Raw genomic sequence first — 25,389 nt, forward strand, 5'->3', positions numbered from 1 at the left:
CCAACAGTTGATGTTGGATGAATAAGAAACTTGCATTCCTCTTTTCCAAACCCTCCCTCTCTTGTTTTACTTTGATTTTGTTTTTGTTTTGTTTACGTTTCAAAAGTAAATACTAGATATTGGATAATTAGAATAAAATATATAGTGCTAGTTTAAAATTTGATTGGTTTTAACTGTATTTGAACCTTTTGCCTTAACTGTTTTGACTGCTCCTTAATCCTAAACTGAGGCTTCCTTGTATTTGAACTTTTTGCCTTATGTGTTTTGTGAGTTGTCGCTATAAATATTATAAATATTATATGCATACTAACTAAACTAACCAATAGGAATAGAGTTGTTAACAAAAATGATAATTTGCTTGTGATTTGTGAAAATAACCAACTTGTCCTGCCGGGATGGCTCCTTCGGACTAATCAAATATATAATTTGTGTTTTTTTAGTTGCACGAAAAATATCTCTACTCATGTTCATGATGATCCTTTCGAAATGTCTAATATCATTGTTTTTCAATTAAATATCACATTTTAAGTCCTTTTATCGTATCTACTTACCATCAGTTGCGTTTCTCTAGAATTTTGTTGGATTTGAGTGAAAAACGAAGCATCTTCTCGAAATTCCAAAATTGTGTATTGGATTTCGAAATTGTTCTTGTAATTTCAAAATATTCTGAATTTTTTTTCTGTAATCCCAAATGTCCGTCCGAAATGTATTTTTTTTGTTAGAAAAAAGTACTTTGATGTGACATTAAGTCAGTCCGGAATGAATTCAGAATTCCCCATTCCGAACTAAGTTGTTATGTTCTTAAAACACAAAAAAACTTGGTTGTTTTTGTTAATAACTTTGTTCATGATAATTGGTTTGTTTAATATCACAATATTTTAATATTACTTAGCTAATGCCTTTTAATTATAAATAATGTAGATTTTCACGACAAAAAACTAGAATTTGATATGCGGAAATTAAGAGCGACATAATTTACAACATATGGTTTCGGGGTTAAAGTTGCATTCAATTATTTTTAGGAAAGTACAATTATGAAATAGATATAAATCCAAGTTCAACTTTCTATGAACTAAATCTCTAAACACTTCCAACAAATGCATATATGTCGATATATAAGTGTGTGTCCAAGGCATAAGAGAATATTCTCCGCATATTAAAAGTAATAATCCAATCCTTCTTGTCATCCTTTATGGAAAGCTTCGCATCCAACATTCTCCCCTCAAAACTTATAAATGATGATGACATGGCCGACCCGAACCTAGGGCAAGTTGGACACAACCTAGTACAACAGGTTGTAAAGGGGCTTATGATTCCATATGGTTGTTATGGGTATATCATATTTAGGCCTGCTTTTGATCCGCTAGCACAAAGAGTTAAGTTATCGTTCACATGAGAAAAAAATGAGGGGGCAACGACGCACCTAAATCCCATGCGTATGCTTCTGACTCCTCGTTCTCCCTAGCAACACTGCATCCACACACCTTATAATAACCGAAGACGAGGAGGAAATTTGGAAATAGTCATCACTACACGCCCTTATTAATTACGAATAAATATCATTCTTCATATACCAACTATATTCTCTATCACGCATCTCCTTGATTCTCTTCATCTATTATGCATCTTTCACATTAAGCTTTCTTCAACTAATATATTCAATATCAGCAACAACCTCACCCTAGTTCATAGTAGTTTGAAGTTTACTTGATGATAAATGAACATGTATTAAGCAGATCAAATTTGTTTATAGGTATTACTTTTTGTTCATTGTTTAAGAAAAAGCCTTTAAGTTTGTCACCAAACATGCCTAATTCAAATATATTTTTATAGGAAGGTATTGTGGTCATTAAAGATGGCAAAGTGTTCAATAATGTTAGGTTAAAAGAAGAGGAATTTAATTTCTTTATTTGTTGGCTATTTATTTGTATATGTAACTATGTATTTCTATGTCTCCTTTTATGGGATATGACTAGTTGTGTAACGCCTGGTTTCTAGTATGTATTTAACCTTCAAATTATTGAAATTATTTGTAGAACTCTATGAGTTGGAAGCCTCAACTCGTCATGTTGGAGTGGGTTTGACGTCCTGGTTTAATGAACCAACTCGACGAGTTGGGATGCCTCAACTTGACGAGTTGGCAGCAGGAGAAGAAACCCTAATTTCGAGGTTTTTCACCCTATTTAAACTCCTTAAGTCCTAGGTGTTGGCCTCATTTCCATCCTCTATAGTCCCTTACCCTAATCTCGAAACCCTAGAGCCTCCTTTGAGTGTTGTGAGTTTATTGTGAGTACTTTTTGGTGTGTTTGAAGCTTGTTAAAGGAAGAGGATCTTGGTGCAATGTGGTGATTCAAGTAGGAGCATTCATATCTCTATTCCTTGCTCCATTTCGAACCTATATTGGGTATAAAGTCCTAACCTTGCTTAGTATTCATTTAGATCTCTTTTTGGGGCTAGTTTTCATGATCTAGCCAAGTTGAGTGGGTGATGGAGTGTAGGTCGTCCCAAAGGGGTTATTCCTTCAAATCCATAATCTTCATGAGCTCTTTTGGCATAAAGGTGCCAACTTTATGGTCTTAAAAGCTCCATGCTTCCATTGGGTTCTTATTATGGCTTATATTGAACATTTGAGTCTCTTATAGCCATGCATGAGAGTAAAGTTGGAAACTTTACGTGACCATGCAACCTTTAAGGACCAGATATGTATTGTGGGGCCTTGTCTTGATGAATAAGTGATTATTTATTAAGTCTTAACCTTTTAAGATTAGGGTTTGGGTTCTAAACCCATTAGGATGGTTCTTAAGGGTAAAGTTGGAAACTTTACCCTTCTAGACGTTATTTCAGTTAAGATCTGAGTGGTGGACCTTTTAGTTTCGAGAATGGTAACTTAATGGATTAAGATGTGTGTTTCTTGAAGAACTCGACGAGTTTATCGGTAAACTCGGCGAGTTGGACTGAATTTTCCCGATACTGCTGACTAAAGGGGAAACTCGGCGAGTTCAGGGTGAACTCGGCGAGTTGGATCGACTTTTCATGATTCTGTTGATTGGGGGAAACTCTGCGAGTTGAGTCAACTCAGATTGTTGACTTTGAATTTGACTTTAGTATTTGACCAATTTCGACCTATAAGGGGATTTTGGGCATTTTGTGTTGTACTTTAGGAAATTTTTATGTTTAGGGGTTGAGTAGAGTCGATACTCGGAGTCGGGATCCGTTCAACTATCTTTTTGTATTCGACGTGATTTTTCCTCATTGGGTTTAGCGGGTCTAAGGCACCAATGCCGCCCCTTGTTGATAAGTTAGGATGTTAAGAGTCTTCGCGACCCTTTCATGTGACAACCGTCAATTTTCAGTCAAGTCAAAGTCAACTAAAGTCAACAAGTCAAACCGGTCAACTCAATTTGTCATGAGTATTAGAGTTTACGTTATGTAACTCCTAAACAACTCTCTATTCTAATGAGAGATCATAAATCGAAAAGTGCGTACATCTAGATCTCCTTAACCTAAAACTGTGGTGCGTGGCAAGCCAAACCGATAAAACAATGTTGCATACTCATCGGGAGTATGCAAGATCCTTAAACAAGGCTTAACGGGGCTTACAGACCCTGCATTGCAAAGTCGAACACTCAAAAAGGTCACCAATGAAACCTCTCTCAATCGTTTTCACTTTATCTCTTCTTATGTCAAATCTCTCTCAAATCTCTCTAAGTATGTGAAATCTCTCCCAAATATCTCTCTGTATGTGAAATCTCTCCAAGTATGTCAAATCTCTCCCAAATCTCTCTAAGTATGTGAAATCTCTCCCACATATCTCTCTGTATGTGAAATCTCTCCAAGTATGTCAAATCTCTCCCAAATCTCTCTAAGTATGTGAAATCTCTCCCAAATCTCTCTAAGTATGTGAAATCTCTCCCACATATCTCTTTGTATGTGAAATCTCTCCAAGAATGTCAAATCTCTCCCAACTCTCTCTAAGTATGTGAAATCTCTCCTAAATATCTCTCTGTATGTGAAATCTCTCCAAGTATGTCAAATCTCTCCCAAATCTCTCTAAGTATGTGAAATCTCTCCCACATATCTCTCTGTATGTGAAATCTCTCCAAGTATGTCAAATCTCTCCCAAATCTCTCTAAGTATGTGAAATCTCTCCCACATATCTCTCTGTATGTGAAATCTCTCCAAGTATGTCAAATCTCTCCCAAATCTCTCTGAGTATGTGGAATCTCTCTCAAATCTCTCTCGAAATCTCTCCCAACTTTCTATAATCACTCGGGGCATCCCGACCCTCGAATTTGGCGAAAACAGCCCAAAAACGGAAGTCTACGCGAAAAACGGACCTTAGGAACCGAAACCCCCCTTAGGAACCGAAACCCCTCTTAGGAACCGAAACCCCCCTTAGGAACCGAAACCCCTCTTAGGAACCGAAACGAAACCCCTCTTAGGAACCGAAACCTCCTGATGAAGAAGGCTGCTGATCCGAACCGAAGGTACTGTTCACTAACCGAACCGAAGGTACTGTTCACTACAGTCCGTTCGGTTCTGCCATTCTCGCCTCTTATCTCCGAACCGAAGCTTCCCTGCTGACCCTTCGGACCGAGCCTTCGGACGAACCCTCGCCTTCGCTCCTTCTTCTGGATCGCGCCTTCGTTTCCGACTCCAACCTCAGCATGGACCGAGCCTCGGCCTAGGACCGAGAGGTCTCGCTGGGAGCTCAATTTCTCCCGGTTTTCGCATAGTTTTACGTTTAAGGCCCGTTTTTAATTATTTTAACGCGGGGTTTTCACCCAAAATCATATTTTAACATAATAAACCCTAAATATTCACAATTTAATCATATTTTCATAAAAATCTTTATTTAAATAATAAAAGCAAGTGGGTAAAGTACAAAGAGATGGAGTGTTGACTTTGCTTTACTTTATGACACAAGCAACCACTCCCACACCCACTCTATGACCAGCCACACCTCCCCACCTTACCTAGGTCACATCAATGTACTTTCCACTCAATCATCACTCTTTCCCACGTTTTTGAGAGCTGAATATTCATCCTCTCTCCTCATTTCTCTCATTTCCTCTCTTTTCACCAAAAAGAGCAAACTCTTTTCTCTCTCATTTTCCCTCTCTAGAACTCGAGATTTGAGGGCTGATATTGGGATTTTCCTCCACATTTGGTAAGAATAATCCATTCTCTTTATGATTATCTCAATTATTTCCACTCAAATCATGGATATCTTACACAAACTCTCTCATAATTGTGTTAGATCTTCGAATCTTCAAGTGATTCTTCAAGTGTTCTTGGGTTGAACACTTCTCTTCTTCAACACTTACCTACTGAAATCACTTAAGGTGAGTTCATACCCCTACATTTTCATGTTTCCTCAAGTTTTTAGGGGGGGGGGGGGGGGGGGGGGGGAGAATACAAGTTAAAACACTAAGAACATAACTACATTTTTCTAACAGCTTTCATCAGAAAAGTTCAACTCCATTAACGGACTGTTTTGGACATCTTAAACATTTTTGTTTTCAAAACTGTTTTAGGTGCATGTAGTTCCACTTCTTAGCTTTAAAATGACTACTTGCACATCTCCATAAGATTTTTCTACAATTTATGGTGATTTTTACAAAACTGCCTATCATTTCAAACATCAATCCGGACCAGTCTGTGATTATGGACTCTTTCACATAAGTAAGAAGTCATTAAAAATTATAATAAAAATTATGAACAAACTAGACTCATTTTCCAAACTCTCAGAAGTTACAGAACTTGATTTGGACATTTTATGATTTTTCTACAATTTTTCCAATAACAGTTACAGAAAATGTTATTAACAGAAAAACACTATAAATTTCATTTCACCTTGTAACATGTTGAGCAAGGTATACATCGTTATGTGATTATGTGTAGTTGCAATATATGACAAATTTTGTATTCTTACATAGACATACATCAGAAAACAAATGGATTTACACCTCCACAAGTATGGTAAATATATAAATGATATTACGAGGCTATATCCATTAAAATATAAACATTGGTAAATTATGACAAGTAAGGCCTATGCTCACTACCCACACAAATAATTGATAAACTACAATAGGTATAGTTTAGGGTTATTTATATAACAAACACATTATTAAAGGTTTTACACATACAAAAGAGATATTGCCACTATGGACAATTATGATAAACTATAATAAGTAAAGTTAAGCCATTATACCCCCACAAACGAACGCGCTAGTTATAATCGGTATAGTTATGGGAAATATATATTACAAACTAAGTGATAAACTATAATAGGTATAGTTTATGTTTCATCTACCCTAGGAACTTAATTACAAGAAAGGAATTCACCATCACCATCACTTTTGATAAGCTATCATATGCATAGTTCAGGTTCACTAATCCCTATTACTCCCCGGTGAACTATGATATGTATAGGTTATATTCACCATCACCATCACTTTTGATAAGCTATCATATGCATAGTTCAGGTTCACTAATCCCTATTACTCCCCGGTGAACTATGATATGTATAGGTTATATTCACCATCACCATCACTTTTGATAAGCTATCATATGCATAGTTCAGGTTCACTAATCCCTATTACTCCCCGGTGAACTATGATATGTATAGGTTATATTCACCATCACCATCACTTTTGATAAGCTATAATATGCATAGTTCAGGTTCACTAATCACTAATACTCTCCGGTGAACTATGATATGTATAGGTTATATTCACATTAAATTTTCGCATTGTTAGACTTCAACTATAATCGTTGAGCGTATATGCTTGAGTCATACAAGAATTTAGTCTGGATTGGCTTAGAATTGGTGGTGCCCGCCTCATCTCCTGTTCCTTGTTTGGTTGTGGACCTAGGGCGGACCCATTATATTCGACGTTTTATCTAACCTAAATCTTATATAACTTATATACACTGGACGATTATAGGGGAAATCTACGGGTCAATCTAGGATACATCAACACATCATATAGGAATATTCTGTTTACACTTAACTAAGAAAATATTGGATTTTCTGGAGATCAAACTCTATCGATTTTAAAAGGAAAACGGTTTCTACTCCAAAAAAAACTCTTATGAACTCACCAACTTAATTGTTGACACTCTTTCAAAACTACTTGTATTCTCAGGAAATCAGTGAAACAGGAAAACTTCAGCGCTTTGAGGATGGGACGTTAAACCGTCAACAATTTATTTTTGTCATCATAATGTAATTGATTTTGAAACATGTAAACATATACTTTGGTGTAACTTTTTCAATTATATTTATGATGGTTGTATTTACTTTGAGCACTATTATGCACGTTGTTGTGATACTGTACATGAAGTCCTCCACCCCCGGACGTTTCTGCCATCCTTGGTTTGGGGGTGTGACATTTCATGTGTTATGTGTTACTATATATACCGAACGAGGCTCGATGCCAGGCGAGGCCTGAGGACGGGAACATACGCTATTGTAATGATTCTTATATGTGTTAACATGATTATATGATATTTATTGTATGTGTATAGCGGGAGAGGCCTAGTGACAGGTGATGCCTATGAATAACAGATCTGTATACCGAGTGAGGCTCGATGTCGGCCGGGGGCCCAGTATATGATTTATTATATATGGTATGGGGTAGTTTGGGGAAACTCACTAAGCTTTGTGCTTACGGTTTTCATTTTATGTTTCAGGTACTTCTAGTTGTAAATGGAAGAGTTCGGGATGACTGCATCGCACACACCGTTGAGATTCCATTTATGATGTTTACTCTAATTTTATGACAAAATGATACATTTAGTTTTATTTAAATGTTTGGATGTTATTTGAAAATACTCTTTTATGAGTTTATCTATTATTAAAATAATAATTTTTGGACCATATTTTTGGATGTTACAAGTTGCCTTCTAGCTTATGTGAATATAAACTTATTAAAAAGAACCTCTTTCATATTTTACAATAAGCTCTATATGTCTTTTACTGTTCATTAATGGATCTTAACACTTAAAGTACCAAATTTTCAAAAAAGTAATAATTTTAAAGGCATAATCATAACATTCCATGAACTACTTTTCATTAAAAAACACCAAGTACCAAAATGTTCAATCATCATATAACCCAACCCGATCAAAATGTATCAGAATATGTGGAAGTCTCAAAACATAAACAAAATATCGATGTGTAGCAGTCAAGCATTGCCATTACATTTGTCATTGGAACAATTTAAAAAACATTTAACTTAAGAGAATAGGCATACTGATTAGTGAGTTCTCCAATATACCATATATCATATCATGTATACAATGCATACATACAAATAACTCATAGTCAACACCTCAGTGGACCTATATGTATGATACTATCATCACAACCTGACATGCTATACTTTTAGCAAGCTCACAAGCAACACCTCAATGGGCTTATAGGCACAAATCTCTCATTCCAATTTGACCTATTAAACTTTTAGTTATCATATTAATGGGCCTAAAGGCTTAAGACCAACTTACCCTAGGGTCTGATACATACCACAATAAGAAAAACCAATACTAATCAAATGATTGTACCCTAACAGTACACACACAGCCTACCACACTGGACATACAATATCCCACACAATATAGTGAGAATACTCACCTGAATTTGAAGAAGAACAACCACACACTCGTAACCTCGAACGAATCAACAACACAAACCACCTAAATCACCAATTAGGTGAAACTTAGTGACCAATACTAATTACAGGTCAACAACCATGTAACACCCCAAAAATTTTCAACTTTAAAATGCTATGGTTTTAAAAGCATTCGGGTGTTAACCCACATTTAATAAAAATTCATTCCCACAAAAACATTTATAATTAAAACATTAGGTATTACCATTAAGCATCATTACAACCATGTCTAGCAAATAAGAATCACATTAATGCAATTAATAAGGAACTTAACAAGTTCCACTCCATTCCATATCTCTTGACTTCTAACTTTCATCTATCATCCTCTTTCCTTAACTGTAACCTAAGATACATGGCATATAAAAGAGATACGTAAGACAATAATGTCTCGTGAGCTATGTGGGTTTATGACCCAAAACATTTATCACATTTTCATCAAAAAACATTTCATCTTTGCAAAACATAGTTTTAAACTATAAAACATTTTCAAGCATTTTCAAGGAAAACTCTTTTCATACGCATCAGAAATATCATTTCATATCTTATTATATCACATTTTATCATTTCATTTCAAAAGATATCTTTCTACATTTCTTTCTTTTTTATCAATGGCTAATTCTGATATTAAACCGTTGCCAATTTTTTTATACTTAGGGTACCCCCAAGTCTAGACCAAGGTGGAAAGTATAAATCAATCCACCAAGGCATCGTGCTAAATAGGACATCTACTTCGCGAAGGGGAGGCACCACCCTAATAGATTCCTCTAGACCACTTATGAGGCATCATGGCCTAGGCAACTTTCATTCTTTCTTTACTTTCCAATTCTTGTCATTACTTTTGTTTCTTATCATTACTTTCCATGCTTTACACATTTCATACTTTAGCATTATAATACTCATTTCAAAAGTAAAACATCTATACTTCAAACATTTCAAACACGTTATCAAAAACATTCTTTCTTTCAAAAACATTATTTGCTTTTAAAACATTTTTGCCTTCAAGGCATTGTTTCAAAATACTCTTTCCAAAATATTTAACAGTTCCTTATCAAAACATTTCATATATCAAAACATTGCATTTCATTGTAATAAAATAATTTTGCCATGTACCCCAAAGTGGGAAAAATGCCAACATGTATTCACCTAGTTCTTCAATATAGATTAGCTAGTCCTCTTCTAGTTCCTTTGCTTAGATCAAGACTTCTCAAACACCACCTATATAACATATAGGTGAAGGTCAACAAAATGACCAAAGTAACCTTATAAGATTTTTAACATTTAGATATCACCCATAAGCTTATTTACTTCCCACTAGCTTATATATAAAGTTTGAGGGCAATCGGAGGTCATTTACTAGGTTTTCCACAAAAAAAAAAATACATTTAACGGACTATTTGACACGCCCCCGTGTCAAAATTGCAGGTCACCATTTTGTGTAGAATTTTGCTAAAAACTTTGTAACTTGTTTTCTACACCTCCAATGGCTACCAAACTTCACCACAAGGTTATTATGGACATAATAAGGACTATTAACTTCTAAAATACTCAATTAACCATTATCCTCGTGATAAGTTAATCATTAAGACCTTTATCAAAATGTTAAGTTCATAATGCTTACAAACACTAAAATGAAAGGGTTAAGAGTCCAAGTTGATCAATAACATTCTTTAACCAATATAAATTATTCCCAAATCATTTAATACATCATTGTGTGTTGTCAATTACATAAAACCACAACCAATCTCTTTGTATGTACATGAATCCTCAATTCCATTATATGTTTCCCAATTTGCCCTTTAGGCCAAAACAATCACTAGGGCTAGAACTTCACTAGGATCCCTTCATGTTAATGTTCCAACATCATATCTAGAGTGTCAATTCATATACATGAATGTTATTCACTGAGAATAAGTCAATCATCATAAAGTTATCCATAGATTTCCCAAAATGCCCTTATGACCACAAATTCCACGGATTCATCCAATAATCAATAAACACTTTGTATTTTGCACCAAATCATTCTAATAACATCTATTCATTGTTATGAACTTCAGTTTCTCAACAATTGCTCAATTACATAAGATTCCATTGTTTTCATCATATTGTCCCCAAATCCATTTCAATCCAAGCTTATACATGATTCTACCGTCATGGATGAGTTTGATAATTCCAATTATATTGATTATTTTCAAACATCATCTAGGTCATAGAATCTAATCTCACTTCATCATCAATTGAAATATTCCCAATTAGGGGTTTTTTAGGGTACATGGAGTTTTTTTACCCAAATCACCAAATCCATCAATGGTATGATTGGATTGAGATTAGAACCATGGAAACCAATAAAGGGAGGCTATAAAACCAAACCTAATAAATATTTATCATCAATATTCCGAATTTCAAGGTTAGAAGGAGAAGAAATTATACCTAGAAAGCCTTTGATTTCTCTTCCTTTTGCTTGAATTCCACTTGAATCTAACCCTAGGAGTTCTTAGGATTAAAATCACCATTAGATGAGGTATGGTGGACTTCAAACACATTCTTCCTCCATAAGAGAAGAATGATGCATCTTATTTCCTAAAAGTGTACCATTTAGTCTCTCAAGTTTGCTCATTTTGCCAATTTCCACCATAAACTCATATTTTTGTGATTTAACTTAAGTTTTGACATAATAAGTCCTTCATCATCCATTTTATAACTTTTGTAGTTCATTCCATTATTTAAGTGAACCCTTTGGTTAACTCATTTTGCCAACTTGACACTTTTGGCCCTTTAACTTTTGAAATGTTATTATTTTCACTCATAACTTTCTAAACTTCATATCAAATAACGATATGATTATACCTTGATGATTTATTTATATAAATAATGATTCATTTATTTAATTTATTAATTCAAGAACACAGTCTTAAACTTTAGGATGTTACAAACCACACCGAGGCATATTGACATTCTTTGGAGAATCTTCCAATGTGTTAGCGGTATGAGTCAAGTTCTCCTCAAATTATTAAACTTTAGAAGTTTCAATATCAATAACCTCATCCAATTATGATGATGCAAGCGCCCAAGATCATTATATTTCTTTGAAAAATCAAACATATTGTGAATACGAATATATTACTATAATAAGTTTATCGAACATTATGTACTGTATATTCATTCCCATTTCCATACATCTTTATTCAAATCGACTTGATATGATTAAAAATGTTGACTCTGCTGCTTCATTTGCGGACTATCAATATGCTCTTGCATGCCTGCATGACATAACAACTTAATAAATGAATAAAACACATTAAAGAAGTAATAAAATGCAATATAAAAATGCAAGACTCATCCAGTTGACTTTTCATGATGTTGCTTATCATTCTCAATCTTCTCATTTATAACTTCCAGAATATAAAAAAATAACATAATAATTGTCATTACATTAAAAAAATAAACATAAGCTCAAATGAGAAGTTGTAGGTGAGCAATTTTTTATAAGATTCTATTGTTAGATAGAAATTTGGGTTTTTAATTAAGATTGGTTGGAGTCCTCCATCAAAGATAGAAATTTGGGCTTTTTAATTAAGATTGGTTGGAGTCCTCCATCAAAGATAGAAATTTGGGCTTTTTAATTAAGATTGGTTGGAGTCCTCCACCAAAGGAAGAGAGTCAAGACTCCCCAAATATAGGCATATACCACAAAATATGGCAATCACATGGTATTCTTTAGTAAAAGGGGAAAGAATAGTTCACTTTGTGCTTAACATATGGCCGCATACTTTTACATGTTGCAGCTTCTTGGTTTGTGTAATGACTTTCACACATGTTGTTTGTTGTAAGCAGCCTATGTGGGATGAACCCCAAATCCTCATTCCCCTCTCCCAAACCCTACTTCCCCATTCTTCCTCTCCTTTTATTTCTTCTTTGACTTAGAATTTAGAATTTGTTTTTGTGTCTATAGGAAGTGGATTTTGAAACTAAATACTAGATGTTGGATAATTAAAATAGAATATTTAGTTATGGATAAATCAATATCAGCCAAAAAGATCATTTTCCATTTTGTAAGAAATATGTTCCAGATTTCAACCTTCAATAATAATAAAAAAAAAATAAAGTGAACCTTCAACTTTTTGACTAATCTCAAATAATATGAGTTCCTTTTTCTACAAGTTGATAATTAACGCAACGGTGAAAGGTATATTTTCATTTTGTAAATTAAGGAAGTTGGTAATTACCGATTCATGCATTACTGAGTTATTTCATATTAGAGTCTCTTACACCTAGTTCCCGAGTTCTACTTAACAAGAGAAAAGAAAGGAAATTGATGGAAGTGAAAAGAAAGTAAAAGAAATTAGTGTTCCCGGGTTTCATTAGAGGAAGGAAGTCGAAATGCCTACTCTTTTGAACACACAACATTATATAGTTATATCTAACTGTATTAGAAATCCAACAAAGGTAATAGTTCTAATTCTTACATTTCTATATGAAGTTTATTGAAGCTAGGCATGCTCAGGTCCCGTTTTAGCAGGTTTGATTTGTAAAACTCCGGCCAAACCAGCAATGCCATTATAACATATGTATGAACTAAACCTATCAAATTGTTAATCTTACTAGAACCACTGATTCCGTGAAATTGGTTTGGCAACATTTCTTTCCAATATAGACCAACAAAATTTTGCTGAAGAGCTAGGACCTTGTGAAACTAAGGGAATTCATAATGCATTAAATTCTATAAGTTTAATAGATTTCTATATCAACATTCCACTTTTAATACAAGTTTTCATTTAATTCGTACAACACATAGAACTCTATAAAGCTCAGTAGAATATATTTTAAAAAATATATATCATGAGCATTGAACTTCAAATTGTATGAAACCTCCGCATTAACATCCCACTATGGTCATTAAGTTCAAGTAACGACTCACACCTTCTGTTTCATTCCAGCAGCCGATGTGGGATGAATCCCATACATACATTCCACATGTTCAACCCCTTCTTCCTCTCTTATTTTCCTCTTCTTTTACCTTGATTTTTGTTTTTTAGGCAGTGGGTTTTGAAACTAAATACTAGAGATTTGATAATCAGAATAGGATGTTTGTGACGGTTTTAATTGGTCAAAAAGAAAATAATCTGTAAAGAAAAATAGCAGCCTTATGAAATTAAAGTTTAATATTTTATTTAGTGGAAAAAAAAATGGAAAATGTAAAATAAAAAAAAAAAAATATATATATATATATATATATATATATATATATATATATATATATATATATATATATATATATATATATATATATATTATATTGAAAGTTCGTTTAGCTTTTGGATAAGCGTATGTGAAACAAGGGAGTGTTTGGTTAAAGTTGTAATCGAATGTAATATGAAGATATTGGGATTGGTTTGTAATCTAGGAACAAAGTTGTTGATTGGTTTATAATGTATAGATATAGTGATAAAACGAATATGTTGGATAGAGGTTCAACAAGGTTGGGTCATGTTGGATAGAGCCGAGCTTAGGCTTGTTTAGGGTGGCTGGAAAACGAGTCAGAGGTCGAGCCAGTTAACTCCTCCGTTTCAAAATTAGGCTCGAAAGGAGCTGGACTTGATCCCCATGAGCTGAGCTCGGGATTGGCTCGGCTCGTTTACCACCCTAAATTTTCACATATATTTCTTGAAATTGCCTCTAGCATTGGTGAAACAGGTACGAGTTCATATTTAGTTGCTTGGTTGCAAAACAACGATTGTCCCAATAAATTATCATATTTGATCTTTGGCATCTTTATAATCATAACTTTATGCTCCCCATATAACGAAACAACGATTACTTAGGATTAGAAAAATGACGTGCTTGACTACAAATTCACAAATATCTTTAATTGGCCAGGGATACTAAACAAGACATGACGGCTGAAATTTTAATTATTTCTCACAAAAGTTAGTAGTATTTATAGACTTTTAGCAACAGGAAATCCTGAAGCACGTCATCAAATCGCAAGTACAGAAGTTAGGAACACGTCATCAAATCATGAACACATCATCAAATCGTGAGTATGTCATCATATCGTGAGTAGAGAAATCTGGAAGCACATCATCAAATCGGGATGTTTGTTGTCTACAGAACTCTATTTTTGGAGTGTATAAGTAACACATCCAAGTGATTTTCTCCCTCCTGCGACTCTGGTGGCTCTTGCTGCAGCCATGCCATCTCTGTAACTCTGTCTTTGTGGGTTTGGAAAATCTATATATGTTACCAAGCTGAGTATGAACAGATTTTACTTGAATTTGTTACTTACAAACTGTGTATATGTAACACGTTCAATTGAAGTCTGTTCATACTCAGCTTGGTAACACATATAGATCCTCCACGCCCACCAAAGTAGAGTTGCAACATGAGCCACCACGAGTTACAGGAGGGAGCAACCACATATCAGCTGCTGATCTTTCTGTTCTCAACTGTAAAGACTATGATGATCATAAAGATATGAACCATGATTATGTATCTCCCTTCCTACCCCACCCTCCCATCCCTACAAACGTTAATGTGTGTCTTTCAGAGCTCCGAAGAAAATTCAAATCAATCAGATATTCATGTTTTAGTTGCAGAAATGGGACCTCTCAAGAACTCAGTGATTGTTTTAGCAAATGGAGGTTCAAATGAAAGTTTCCTCTGGAGTTAAGGAGATGATATTTTGGATATCCTATTTGAAATCAATCAAATATTCGGATGATACATTCATTTGAGCTTCCATTTGCACTGTTTCAGAGCTTCAAAGAAAATTCAAATCAATCAAACATTCGTCACTCCAATGGTATTGTGCAACTAAAACATTTCAAGTGGATTCTAAGACATGCATTGGTATTTAGATTTCTTAAAATAACGTATTAATGCATGCATATCTTCCGATTTTCAGGATTCATCCTATACACAAAATGTCGAATCATAATAGGATTCGATTTGTTTACTTGAAGCTTAATAGTTCAATTTTGTGCTCTTGTATATGGAATAAGCAAGTACTGTATTGCTTTGTGTTGTTATTGTCTACATTATGGAGTGAATCTTTTAAAGTAATGCAACTGATTCCGAATATAAGGTTTTTTGAAGTAGACTCGTTGTTGTAAGAAGGTAAAAAACTTGTCCAATACAATTGGGATCCTTGATAAATATCAACAAGACAAAAGGCAAATTTAGCATAAAAGTTACAACCATATATATAGAGATAAGATCGGATGAGGACTCATTTTAAAGTGAGGACTCGTCCGGTCACCTTAAAAAAATTGAAAAAAAATCTAAAAAGAAATACAAATCATAAAATCGAGCATAAATCTATGTCCGGGTGGAAAAAAATTTGGATCATTAAAATTGAATCATAGATCATAATGATGCAAAATAAAAAACTAAAATTGAATCATGGATTAATTTTAATGATGCAAAAAACAATTTCTAATTTTTTTCCCCCGGACATAGATCTATACTCGATTTTATGATTTGTATTTTTTTAGATTTTTTTTTCAATTTTTTATAGGTGTTCTCACTTTAAAATTAGTCATCATAGGAACCGGACCTATATATATATATATATATATATATATATATATATATATATATATATATATATATATATATATATATATATATATATATATATATATATATATATATTCATTCCACTTATATCAATGATGCTACCTATAAAGGTATGGATAATGGAATCTCATATCCTTAGTGAAAGAATTTCAGGAAATGCAAAAGAAAGACGAATGCGATGGAAGATAACAAACTTGTACAAGCCATGAGTGATGTATTGAACTAACCATCACAATTTACAAAGGGTAATCTTTTCAAGGAATGTTTTTTAGTAGTTAATCATTTTCAAATACCGTATATGTACTAATTGAAAAGTGTGTTATAATGCAATAGTATTTTTGTCTTTTGTTCATTTACTGTTATGTTTCAGGATCTAGACCTCGTGACAGGACCATTGAAGGAGTCGTGAACTCCCTTGTAACCTAGTGTCTTGTTTGCAGGAGACTAAACTAAGCTATTAAACTAATAATACTCTATTGATTGTTTTGAAATTCCAACATATCTTATTTCATTAATGACTACTTTTAAATAGGGATAAACAAAAGAGTCAAATAAGGAAACAAATACTCTAAAATCGACTCAAATAATAAACGATCCTAATTACCAAAGTTAAAAACGGAAACATGATAACTTCCTGAAATATAAAATACTTATTTCTATTAACTTCAGGACTTATCAAGTACGATTCATAACATTTATTTTCTTTTTTCCAAAAACAAGAAATACCAAGATTCCTGTGAGCCACTAAGATTTGGAGGGAATTGTTCCATGATTATCACATAATGTTTCCCATGGCAGCAAGTCCTAGTAAAATATTCACTATAAATATAATATCAATACCCATTTCCCATAAAAATGGGTTAAAGGGAGGGTAAGGAGCAGACAACCACTATATGAAGAAAGGGGGACAAGTCTCATAGATAACCAAAAGCCTTCTATTTTCTTCGGTTCAAATGAAGAAAATAAAAAGTGGTTTGTGATTAAAGAAAAAATATACAAACAAACAATAAGGTTGTAAGAAACTAGCAAAACAAGCAAAAGAGGGAATTTGACAAATTCCTTTTTTTGGTCTTGAAGAATAAAGATAATTTTTTTTCTTAGATTCCTTTGGGAAACACAAAAATTAGTAGAAATTTGATCTATTTAAGATTGATTGGAGTCCATCAATAAGAAGGGACTCTCCAAAAATAGGCGTATACCACTATATATGGCGATAACACGATATTCTTTAGTAAAAGGCAAAAAAATAGTTCACTTTGGTATCACCAAATGGCTGCATGTTTTTCAATTTCCCAGTTGCTTGGTTTATGTAATGACTTTCATATTTTCTTATGTGGGACGAACCTCAAACCTACATTTCTCTTGATCAAACAATTATCCCCTTCTTCCTCTCTTCTTTTTCCCCTTATTTTACTTTGATTTTGTTTTCTATAAAGTGCGTTCTGAAAGTATACATGATATTGGATAACTGAAATAAAAAATCTAGTGATGGATAAATTTTGATCAACAGAAAGGAACAATTTTTATTATATAAGAGGTCATAACGCATTGGTAAAATGTACATTTTCATTATGTAAATTAAGGTGGTTGGTAATTATTGATTCATACATTAATGAGTTACTTGAGTATTGGGTCAATCTTGAGAACAAATTAAAAGCCTTTTTGAGTTTTGGTAACACATTGTTATATATAGTTGTATTAGTAAACGTAAAAAAGGTATGATTCATATATCATACATTTCTATATGAAGTTCTGTTCAGGGTAGGCATGTTCTTGGCCCGTTTTAGCAAGTTGGATCAGTAAAATCCCAACCAAGCAAGTAATTTCATTCTAAACCGCACCTATCAAATTATTAATCTTACTATAACCATCGATTCTATCAAACTGGTTTGGCAATGCTTTTTTAATATAAACCAACAAAAACTTTCTTAAGACAAGACAGATGAGACAAACAATAAAAGGTGGGGTCTAGAGGTTGGATGGGGTTAACCATTTAACACTTCATTCTAAGCTCAAAAATAAGAAAAGGGTTAACCATTAACACTTCGTCATTTGGCAAACATAAAAAATAAGAGAAATTTCAACTTTAAAAATTGGTTGGAGCCCTTAAGTATAAGAAGGGACTCCATGAAAATAAGTGTATACCACTATATATCACAAACACACGGTATTCTTTAGAAAAAAGGCAAAATAATGGTTCGCTTGTGCTCACAAGTCGCAACATGGTTGTGTGCATTTCCATATCCTAGCTGATTGGTTTGTGTATTGCATTGGAGTCCTTTATTCATTTGCCAAATATAAAATTAAGGGGCTTTTGAACTTTAAAAATTGGTTAAAGCCCTTAAGTATAAGAAAGGACTCTCTAAAAATAAGTGCATGCCACTATATATGGCAAGCACACGATATTCTTTAGTAAAAGGCAAAATAATACTTAGCTTTTCTGCTCACAACATGCATGGTTGCGTGCATTTACACATCTTAGCACAACATGGTCATGTACATTTCCATCTTTTAGCGGGTTGGCTTGCAAGCCATATATATATATATATATATATATATATATATATATATATATATATATATATATATATATATGTGTGTGTGTGTGTGTGGAGTACAAAATTGTCTCTCCAAATGAGCTCAAATTAAGAGATGGAGACTTCAACATATATAGATACATAATGGACCATGTCCCCCTGATGTGAGATACCTTATAAGTAGCTATATGTTGGACTCTTCATTCTGTCTATAAGGGCTCAGTAAATGAAGGATTCTACATATATCTTACATATTATTAGAGTCAACGTCTGCACCTCTATGGCTTACCATGTCCTTTTATATCCTTATTGAGACTTCATTTCTAAAGGGAGTGTTAGTGTATTCCATATTAGTGTGATATGATCTTATAAGTGACTATATATGTTGGAGTCTCATTTTTTTCCGTAGTGAATCTTTTGGAGAGTAAACCAATGACTCCACATATATCTTAGAATGTGCGATGAACCCAAAATCTACATGCATTTGTTTCAAATCATTCTCTTAGTCCCCTCTTCTTTGTTCCCTATTTTTGGTTTAATTTTTTTGTTATTTTTTTGTTATTTTTTTGGGAACTATTAAGATATAAGATTTGAAAGTGGTTGCTAGGAAATGGATAATCAAGTATCAAATATCTATTAGACCAAAGCGAGTAACTTCATTGCATGGTGTGGTGGCTATGACCCGGCATCACAATGATATATATGCAAAGGATAATATCTTATGAGGACATGGATCATATATGAAGAGGCGAAGGAGTTGTTACATGAAGTGGTCATGTACAGTAGTGATTGATGTTAACGGAGGGACGTTAGACATCAAAAAGAATGCTATAACTGAAAATAGAAGATGAGGATATCAGTAAGAGAGGAGGGGTTACATAAGTAGAGAAAGGGTGGTTGTCGAAGTTCTAGCAACATGACAGACAAAGCGACATGCTTATGGCGAACAAGACGGCCTTAACATGCTTTAATTAAGATTTTTTTTTTTCAAAAATGGCCCATCTAATTTATAGCTTTTAACAATTATGTTCCAAGAGTAAGAAAAAAATTTATTGAGCTTAATAATATATATATATATATATATATATATATATATATATATATATATATATATATATATATATAATGGTGCTAGTGTAGAGGACCAAGTGTAACACCGTAAATTTTCAAACAAATTTTTTATTTAAAAATCACATGGATTTCGTTAACACAACCATAAAAATCCCTAAATATCGAGTTATCAAAAACACATGTTCATTAATTGTTTAAAACACAATCCAGGATCCTCCAAAACATATCTCCAACTCGTGTGTGTACAATCAAGCCGGTGCCTCCCCGTGATGCGGAGAAGTACCTAAAACACATAACACATAACACGGTAAGCACGAAACTTAACGAGTTCCCTAAAATACCACACACATCTCATTAGCCTCTCATGGCTATACTCGAATAAGACCCTCCGGTCAACGTGTCTCAGTGGAACCCTCCGGTCCCACAACTCGGGTGGACCCTCCGGTCCTAACTCAGTAAGCTCAAAATAATACATAGCATAAATCATAAATACATAATGCAGGATATCAAAATACTCAATATAAGCACATAAGACCCTCCGGTCACACAAAGGTTACCACTCTAGGTAAGTATAGTGAGAAGACTCACCTCGTAAGAAATCAGATAACCTCGAACTCAAATCATCGGTCTAGCCTTCGCCTAACACATACGATAATTATCTCTAATTAATAACGACTCTCAAAGAAGCTAGACTAAACCCTTATACAAACTCACAGAAGGATAAAAGACCATTTTACCCTTCCATGGCCTTAGTAGTCCACAAATTGACCAAACCCTAAAAGTCAACGTCAGCGCATACGCAGTGCATACAACCCCTCTACGTTGGGCCTACTCTTATGCCATGCATGCATCGGGGATTCTCGACCCTACGCTACACATACTGGGATTACGCTCAATGTACGCCCCTTGCTCTTCCTACTCATTTGGTCTTAATCCGTTAAGACCTTATCTCAAATCTCAGATCTCGACTCCCTAAAGGCTCATACTCCATAAAGTCTGTGACTTTAAGCCTTTGCATGGATGAAAAAGTCACAAACACCAAAACTCTCACTCTCTATTCTCAAGAATGCTCATATCTCATGCATGGGTTGGTTCAAACGTCCAAGTCTCGATTTTTATGACTCTACACCGCTAAAAACACTCAAATGAGCTGATAATAAACTTTGGAGCTCAATATCTCATAAAGCATCCAACTTTTGGACCAAAACCCTAAAATGGACTAAAATGATGCACAAATTAAAAGAGGTGAGAAAGCTTTGAGCTTTATACCTCTAACTTAAGCTCCAACCACAGATAAGCTCAGATCCAAAGTGTGGACTCCCACTCCTTCCTCTTCAAAGCTCTTTCTTTACTTCAAAGAAACCACAAGAACACTTAATAGCTCACAAATGGACACACAAATTCAAGGGACGAGAAACTACGGTTTGAGAGGGTTGAGGTCTGGGAATAGTGGCCATAAATGAGGCCATCATGTCCTTTAAAAAGGGACACACCCTTAATTAGGGTTTTCACTTTGGGCCTAGTACACCCAACGTACCCTCTGGTACGCTCAGCGTACTAGGTGGCTTTCTCGTTAAAAACACGCACATGAGTACGCTGAGCGTACACACGCATACACCATGCGTACTCATTTACCACCTTTTCTCAAATAAAGGGCCAAAATTGACAATTGTCAAAAGAACAAGGGTTGATGAGGTATACTTGATCTAGGGATGTTATACCTAGGCTAATGGATTTTCCAACTATGAGGGTGACGGGTGCCAGATTTCAAAAACTAGAAGCAAATATGCATAAATGTGTATACGACAGTACCAAAACCAAACATTTACACCAAAATTGTGTGAATGGGTTATTTTGATGTAGATAATATGATTTGGCCATATTTGGCGTGTTAATCGAAAAGCTGGTTTTTAACTTATCAATAAGCTATATCAAATTACGTTTTCAAAAAGCTATCTTATAAGCTTTGATAAACTACCTTTTTGTGGTGTTGCCAAACCCTAAATTACAATTTGTTAGATTATTTACATCAAACAAAGACTTGGTGTTGTGTTAGAGATGACCTTAAACTCACATGTCCTTATTTTTTACCTCAATTTTAAAAAGGTTATAACGCATCATAATTTTTTCTTTAATGTTTCGGTAGGACCCTTCGATTGATTTTTTCATAAAAAGGAAACCTTGATTTTATGTTTGAAATAAACGAAGAAGATCTATGACAGTCACTTTTTATCTCTCGTCATAAAACCTAGTTGGTTTTCAATGGTGAATCAAACTAGTTATTGTTGTTTCATATTTTTTATGTAGTAAATTACACAAATCATCCATTGTGCCGGTGCCAAAAGGTACGTTCAATCCCTACGTTTAAAAATTAACTTGGATCGTCTCTCGTTTGATTTAAACTTGCATGTTTCGTCCCTCGTTAGTTTAAATTTGCACCATTCATAATTTGTTTGACATAAAATGACTATTGTCCTTACTATTTTATTTTGTATTTATAAAAAAACGAAAAATGGATTCCAATCCCTTATTTTCACATTTATTAATAATTTTTTTTTTAAAAAAAAAAAAAAAAAAAAAAAAACTAAACATATCTCCCTTCCTGACTTTCCATCTTTTTTCTGACAAGATCACATCCTCTTGAAGTCAAAATGCAACTACCAGAGATACAACCACCACCGAAAACACCCTTGACTTATGCCACCGACCACCACATTTCCCTTCCTAAGTTAATATCTAAAATATAATCGTCATCGGAAATTGCATCACCACCAAAAATGTGGACCACCGTCAAAAATACCATCACCATTGCCGATTTCACTCCTTCTGATCTTCACCTAAAATCTTAGTGTCGTCGTCACCACTTGAAAACCATAGCTTCACCTAAAACCCTAGAGTCGTTGAAACCAACATATATTTTCCTCTTTTGTTCTTCTTTCGAGCAGTCCTTAAGTCGACAGACTCAACCACTCGCATCTCTCTCCTATCGTTCTCCATCACCGGTATGGTTTGAGTTTCAAAGATGATGATGTGGTGGAAGAGATTGATGGTAATTGTTGGGTTCGAGTTTCCAATATGAATCTGCTTCTTCTCCGATTTGTATCCCATTCTTTCATCTCATTCTCTCTAGTAACCCCTACCCCGAAGATTCATGAAGGGTTTGAGTATGAGATCTGAACGCATGTTTGGGGTTTGGCTTTTGATGTTTGGTGATCATATGTAGGGTTCATCAATGGTGGTGGTGGAGATTGGCAGTTTTGTTTATGGTTTTCAGAGGGTTAAGAGGAGAAAGAGGAAACATATTTTCTAGAAAATTAAAGAGAGAGAGAGAGAGAGAGAGAGAGAGGCCATTTTATTTTCTAAAAATTATAATTGATAAATTATAACAAATAAAAAATTGAAAAAAAATGGTAAGGGAAATAGACATTTCATGATGGCAAGGATGAAACATGCAAAAAAACAAATGACAATGGTCCGAGTTAGTTTTTGAAAATAAAGACTGACAATGTCTTTTGTCACTTGAACAACGGAGGAATCGTGTAATTTACTCTTTTCTAATAAGATAATACTGCATTTGGGTTCAGCTATTCGAACCCTTTTTTATTTTCTTAAAGGACCTTTTAATAATTACTTTAACTTTTTTCCTAAAATAAGCTAATCATTACCAAATAATTATCTTTTTATTAATTATCATTACATAATATTAGACCCTCATGATTATTTTATATTTTAATTTAAATAAAACTAATCATTACATAATAAAAGGGGCCAATATAAAGATTTGTTTATAGAAAAAAAATATCATTTTTATAAAAAAGTATTAAAATAAAAATATATTTATTTTTTTTCAAATTTATAAAATAAAATATTCTAAACAAAAAAATTTAATTCTTTTCGGTTTTTTAGTGCAATTTACTAATATCAATTTTATATGAAAGCATAATAATAAGTGACTTCAAATACGATATAATAATAATACTTAGTTTTCATTTAAATATTTAATATCATTTTATTTTTATTTTTTGGTTTATATAAATGTTAAAATATAGAAAATATTAAAATATATAGAAAACGTTAACATGTTGTATTATTATTTGATTATAAAAAAATAAAATATATAATAAATAAAAAGTTTATAGGATTTAAATGATAGGTACGAGTTTCAAAAAAAATTAACTTTTAGTAATCATACAAGCTATTGATATTATAAATGCACGGAAATTTATGCCTAAAAAATCATTAATGAGGGGTTCTCTAAGAAAATATGGGGTCCAATTAATAGGACCCATTGCATTTGTGATATCAACAACATCTGTATTTGTTAAGTTCTATAGGGTTTTGAAGTAAAACAGGCAAAGCAAGAAAAGTAAGATACCGATAGATTGGTCAAATCTTGAACTCTAAAGATTGGTTGGAGGCTTTCAATAAGAAGGGACTCTCCAAAAATAGGTGTATGCCACTTTGTATGGCAAGCACACGGTATTCTTTAGTAAAAGGAGAAAGAGTAGTTCGCTTTGTGCTCACCACATGGCTGCATGACTTATCATAGTCCAGCTGTTTGATTCAAGTATCGACTCTCATTCCTGTTTCATTCTAGCAGCCGATGAACCTGCATCCCTCTCTTTCAAACCCTTCTTCCACTTTTCTCTTCATTCTCCCTTCTCTTACTCTGATTTGGTTTTGACCTGTTTTTTAGGAAGTGTTCATACATGGGTTTTGAAAGTTATTATTGTATATTAATCTTAGTTGACCAAAAAAATAATACTTTCGAAAAAAAAAACGAAGTTGGAGCTTCATATTATGGTGGATGAAGGGGATAAATAGGTAAGTTCGTTTTATTTTTGAGCAAAGATATTGTGATTTGTGAAAATGGATATATTAGGTCATTTTACTTATCTCACTTGTCAAAGAGTCTAAATTGTTTTGAATTTATTGGCTTTTACTGTTCAAACATCTTTTCAGATTCTAACATTTAGCACTAATAAAAACCAATGATTGGTAACACCTTTTTGACTTTATCTCAAACAACATGAGTTCCTTTCGTGTACTTATTAAGTATTAATGTATCGGTAAAATGTACATTTTCATATTGTAAATCAAGGAGGTTTTATAATTATCAATCCTTACATTAGTGAGTTGCTTGGGCACAAATTGTGTTTTTGAGTTCCGGAAACACTAACGTTTGGCTCAGTTTTACAAGGTTATATATAACATGTGTATTAGAAATATAAACAAAGTGTAAACGAGGTTATATACACTTGTATACTTCAAAAATAATAAGAAGCTATAAGTCCTAACTCTTAACTTAATTTTATTCAAGCGAGGCAAACATAAGCTTAATTTATTTGCGTTTAGAGGCTTAGCTATGTATCACCCCATTATAAGCACAAAAATCAAGAACTTTTATGGCAGGAAAATTAATACTGTATTATAAAGACATAAAGTAAGAAAAGCCGATCAACACTTATGATTAAATACAGTTGGCTAATTTATCTGAGGTTGTTTCTAATCATAAACTCTACTCTGTA

At 33.6% G+C, this 25,389-nt stretch overlaps 1 long non-coding RNA gene, 4 other non-coding genes and 1 pseudogene across 5 annotated transcripts; 1 reads left to right on the plus strand and 5 right to left on the minus strand.

Annotated features, from left to right (window-relative positions):
* Positions 1 to 12,332: 12,332 nt before the first annotated feature.
* LOC145060716 (U5 spliceosomal RNA) lies at positions 12,333 to 12,439 on the minus strand (annotated as a pseudogene).
* Positions 12,440 to 14,817: 2,378 nt separating this feature from the next.
* Positions 14,818 to 15,772, plus strand: LOC145058982 (uncharacterized). Its single transcript, XR_013686595.1, has 2 exons — positions 14,818 to 15,477; positions 15,580 to 15,772. It is a non-coding gene; the product is annotated as an uncharacterized LOC145058982 (long non-coding RNA).
* A 1,638-nt stretch (positions 15,773 to 17,410) lies between these two features.
* Positions 17,411 to 17,528, minus strand: LOC145060712 (U5 spliceosomal RNA). The gene has a single exon (XR_013686900.1). It is a non-coding gene; the product is annotated as a U5 spliceosomal RNA (small nuclear RNA).
* An 827-nt stretch (positions 17,529 to 18,355) lies between these two features.
* Positions 18,356 to 18,473, minus strand: LOC145060720 (U5 spliceosomal RNA). Its single transcript, XR_013686907.1, has one exon. It is a non-coding gene; the product is annotated as a U5 spliceosomal RNA (small nuclear RNA).
* A 116-nt stretch (positions 18,474 to 18,589) lies between these two features.
* Positions 18,590 to 18,710, minus strand: LOC145060719 (U5 spliceosomal RNA). Its single transcript, XR_013686906.1, has one exon. It is a non-coding gene; the product is annotated as a U5 spliceosomal RNA (small nuclear RNA).
* A 5,566-nt stretch (positions 18,711 to 24,276) lies between these two features.
* Positions 24,277 to 24,394, minus strand: LOC145060711 (U5 spliceosomal RNA). Its single transcript, XR_013686899.1, has one exon. It is a non-coding gene; the product is annotated as a U5 spliceosomal RNA (small nuclear RNA).
* Between the last annotated feature and the right edge of the window lie 995 nt (positions 24,395 to 25,389).

This window comes from Lactuca serriola, chromosome 6 (assembly GCF_051521515.1).
Source record: "Lactuca serriola cultivar US96UC23 chromosome 6, Lser_US96UC23_V15, whole genome shotgun sequence".
NCBI classification, from domain to species: domain Eukaryota; kingdom Viridiplantae; phylum Streptophyta; class Magnoliopsida; order Asterales; family Asteraceae; genus Lactuca; species Lactuca serriola.